The following is a 4,966-nucleotide window of genomic DNA, read 5'->3' as shown; positions in this document are numbered from 1 at the left end:
TTTTCTTCCCAGATATTTAGAGCTGATTCCTTCCCACTTAATCTGGTATTATTCCAATTCTGACAAAAACGAGTGGTTCTTCAATAGCCCTCAAAATCCTGGAGGATATTGGCAACTTCTTGCTCCTCCTAACTCTCCTGTCAGGTGTCCCCCAAGATGCTTTGGAAGTAGACGATCCAACATTCTATTTTTCCTGACCATCTAGGCTTCGTTCATAGGGCTGCATTTCTGCCTATGCTGGATTTTTTCATTTGTCCCTGCAAGTCCATTCTCTATGCTTATCCATCCTGCTCTCTCCCCAGGAATCTGACTGATAAGAACTGCATTAGCAGACTCTCTTGCCCTCTCTCATTAGCAAGCAATGTGTGAAAAGAAGAGAGTAAGGGCAAGGTATTTATTCCCCTGGCCTCCTCTCTGTGGGAGTGCTAGGGCTTGCATCCATCCACTAAGAGTCACACTCAGGTCAAGTGGCCCTCCCCACACTGCTCGCTCTTCTTGCCCCTAATCAGACCTAGAAGTGTAATGGTTCTCCCTTCACTAGTCCTGGGATATTGCACAGTCTCCTCTGAGTTTCCTATATCCTACCCATACTTCAGAAGTAGTTCCTATTCTCTCTGCCTAACCAAATGTGTTTGTTCTTCTCCGGACATCTTGTGCACCCAGAGGGCCTAGCTGGTGGGCTATAGGATCCGTTTTTTAAAACCTCATCCAGACATCTCTGGTGTTCTTGCCTACTCCACCAACCCACAGGACAGAGTGACAGATGTAGGCCAAAGATTATGATAGATAATTGCACATCTCTCTGCCCCTCTTTCCTCACACAAATAATGACAGAGTTGACTGCCCCGTCCCTTCTCTGAATTCAGGAACGTTATTGCAAGCAGGAAGTTCTGGTGAATTGTTCCAAAGCAGGGTCCACCTTTTCTCTTCTTAAAGTGACATATGGTTTGGGAAAGCAGACTCCTCAAATAGCTCTGATTTTGTGTACTTGCCTAAATTTTGCATAGTATGACCTGGGTTCCCAGAGGTAGGGCTGATAACTGACCAATCCAGGGAAAGGGAAGGGAAATAGTCTTTGAGAAATTGTAGTCTTCACATTTCTAGTTACTTTTTCAAGATGATTTGAAAAATAAATGTTTCAACAGTGAAGCATTTCTGAACTATATCTATAGAATGTTGGAAGCAAGAATTTAACATACAACTATGCACATATGTGAACTAATGTACTTATATGTTTACCCACAAAAGGCAACTGGTTTGAGCAATTATTCCTCTTCTCTGTAAATGGGCCAATTCTCTCTGGCCAAAAGCAAATGATTCCTCTAAAATGGGTACCTGTCCTTCCATGCTCTAGGAGAGTAAAGAATGGGAAGAAACTTTTCTCCTTATCCATATCCTTGTTCTCCTCTTCCTCAAGGAAGAGGAGTGACATTACTGCTGAAGCTGGGAAACTGAACTGGGAATGAATGGCCCAGTCCCCTTTGGGCTCTCTTTTTAGGACTGGCCTGTCCTTTGGACCAGTATTTGTCTCCTCCTTCATGTGTCCCATCCCCCTTAGTAGGGAAGGCCTGATGTTGTCCATTATTCCTATGCCTGGGTTCATCAGACTTATCTGGGGAAGGCAATGAGGGAATTAGAGAAACCCACTGTGGCTGCAGAGCTAAGCTATACCCTCCAGTTAATTCTATTAGTATTGAAGCTCACCTTTTGATCTCCCTTTTATGAGGCTCCTGTGTCTCATTTCTCAGTTAGTTCTCTACTGAAAGTGCAGAGAGTAGGATGAGTGATTATCATCCTTAACAACTCCAACAATCTCCTTTCTGCCCTTTCATACACTCAGTGATTCAGCCCATACTATCACTTGCCTTTACCCAAATATGAAAGGGTTTACTGGGCTTCCAGTTTTTGGGTTTTTTTGAGTTGGTCTGCCTGTGATGCTCTCCTCCACCCTCTGCTGTGAACCCACTTATTATTCAAGACTCATAGCAATATATTTCTAGTATGTCATAAACCTGGTAACACATTTTCTTAGCACCAATATAATAGTAACGTATAATGAGACATGGTTTCAGAGTGACGATTTAAAGTATATTAAGTTAAAGATATGGCCGTTAACTTGTTATAAAGGCAAAAATACACCATATACTAAAACATATCATTATTTTACATCAAAAACCAATTCTTTAATTTTATGCAATGGATCGATTACCTAAGGAAACTCAATATGCAACAAAGTGCAATTAGATGGCCCATGAGAAATAGACCTCTATGACTAGATAGTACTGGAGTTCATAGACTTCTGGTTGCCAAGGGTGGGGCGGTGCGTGGCAGGGAGGGAAGGACTGGGAGTTTGGGGTTGGCAGAGGCAAACTGTTACATATAGGATGGATAAAGAACAAGGTCCTACTGTATAGCACAGGGAACTATATTCAATATCTTGTGATAAACCATAATGGTAAAGAATATGAAAAAGAATATATATATATATATGTATGTGTGTGTATGTATAACTGAGTCACTTTGCTGTATAGCAGAAATTAAACACATTGTAAGTCAACTATACTTCAATAAAATTTAAAAAAAGATTAATGGATAATAAAGTAGAAAATTCTTTCTCATGAAAAAAAAATAAAATGGAGTTCAAAACATTGACCACGGGCTTCCCTGGTGGCGCAGTGTTTGAGTCCGCCTGCCGATGCAGGGGACACGGGTTCGTGCCCCGGTCCGGGAGGATCCCACATGCCGCGGAGTGGGCCCGTGAGCCATGTCCGCTGAGCCTGCATGTCCAGAGCCTGTGCTCTGCAATAGGAGAGGCCACAACAGTGAGAGGCCTGCATACCGCAAAAAACAAAAAACATTGACCACTTAAAACGTAAGTACTATCTATGTATGCTATATGTTAAATAAGCATTTAACTAACAGTAATGTCATCAGCTTTTTTTTTTTTACTTAGTTTATTAATTTATTTTTGGCTGCATCGGGTCTTCGTTGCTGCGTGTGGGCTTTCTCTAGTTGCAGTGAGCGGGGGGCTACTCTTTGTTGCAGTGTGCAGGCTTCTCATTGTGGTGGCTTCTCTTGTTGCAGAGCATGGGCTCTAGGTGCACAGGCTTCAGTAGTTGTGGCATACGGGCTCAGTAGTTGTGGCTCACGGGCTGTAGAGCACGGGCTCAGTAGTTGTGGCGCATGGTCTTAGTTGCTCCACGGCACGTGGAATCTTCCTGGACCAGGGCTCGAACCCATGTCCCCTGCACTGGCAGGCAGATTTTTAACCACTGCACCACCAGGGAAGTCCCATCATCAGCTTTAATACACATGAAAAAGAACTTGGAGATGCACTGATAGCCTGCATTATTTTATAAATTTGCACCTACGACAGTATTCCCCTCCACAGGGACATATTCCTACTTAGCCACCAATGAAATCTTTAGTAATTGAGCAGTCACTGTATGCTGGGCACAGTCCACGAACCAAGATAATGATTTCTTCACCCACCTGACAATGAGTTAAGTCAATCCCTAGTCCCTATCTCACTGTATTTTTGATTGGACCAAACTGAATTAGTTACTCCCTGAATTAGTCCAGTCCTCTGAGAAGGGGATGTCAAGACAAGCTTAGGTGTGTAGCATCTGTCAGGGAAAATGAGGCAGGAGCTAGAGGAAGCTGGGAGAGCCATCAGACTGGGGAGGCTGATGGTAAGGCTGACAGAAAATTCTTGAGCCAAATTCCATGGGAGGAGGACCGTATCTGGCAAGAACATGCCTGCTTTAAAACCCCTGCTCTTTTCAGTCATTTTAGCTGGGGGTAGCCTGTAGGAAGCATGGCCTCAGTACTAATGTGGTGATGATTGATTTCAGAGTGTAGCAACAGGGATGATCAGACGTTCACACTTCCTGAAGTAGTAGCTCTGAGAATTACATGTTCATATCACCACAAGGAACTCAAATATACAATACAATGTTTATTTCATTAAGAATTATTTTAAAAGATAATTCAATGTTTAAAGTAAAAATGAGAACAGTGTGTTATGGTGGTGTTTATAACATATGATGAAATAAAATATATGACAATGATCACAAAGAATGGAAGGGAAAATGAAAATATAGTTTTTAAAGGTTTTTAATATTTAAAGAGTACTAAGCTTTTATTTCAGGATAGATTTTGAAAAGATAAAGTTATATATTGTCATCACTATTAGAAACCATTAATAAAATGTGATACAGTTAATAAGCCAACAGAGGAGATAAAAGAGGATACTAAAAAGTACTCAACTAATCTCAAAGAAGTCAGGAAAAGATGGGGAAAAAGGAACAAAGACCAGATGGGACAAGTAGAAAACAAATAGCAAGACTGTAGGTTTAATTAAAAAATTATACTGAATATAAATAGTCTAAACATGCCAATTAAAAGACAGAAAAAGTTACACTGGATAAAGAAAAAATAAAAACCCACTTATACGCAGTTTAAATAAATCACATTTCAAATGCAAAAACAGACGTTTTCTTAAAACAGAGAATGGAGAAAGATATACTGTGTAAGAACTAATCATAAGAAATCTGAAATAGCTATATATTTCTGACACAGTAAATTTCAGGACTTGAAATATTAACAAACATAATGAGGCATATTTCATAATAATTCAAGTATAAAGTAATAAAAACACATAATTCTAAATGTATTACACAGAACACGTTTACCACCACCTAACAACAGACCTTCAAATACATAAAGCAAATGCTGACAGAACTGAAAGGAGATACAGAAAAATTCACAATAAAAGTTGTAGGTTCAACATTCCCCTTTCAGTAGTTGATAAAACAAGTAGACAGAAAATCGTTATAGACACAGAAGATGTGAATAACTCTATCAACTGAAAGGAACAAAGTGACATTTATGCAACACCTCACTCAACAATAGAATACGGATATTTTCTTCAAGGGCACATAGACAATTCACTAAGATAAACCAG

Source organism: Mesoplodon densirostris, chromosome 7 (genome assembly GCF_025265405.1).
Source record: "Mesoplodon densirostris isolate mMesDen1 chromosome 7, mMesDen1 primary haplotype, whole genome shotgun sequence".
In the NCBI taxonomy this organism is placed as follows: Eukaryota; Metazoa; Chordata; class Mammalia; order Artiodactyla; family Ziphiidae; genus Mesoplodon; species Mesoplodon densirostris.
The sequence above is the reverse complement of the archived record's forward strand: the minus strand, read 5'-3'. Positions refer to the sequence as shown.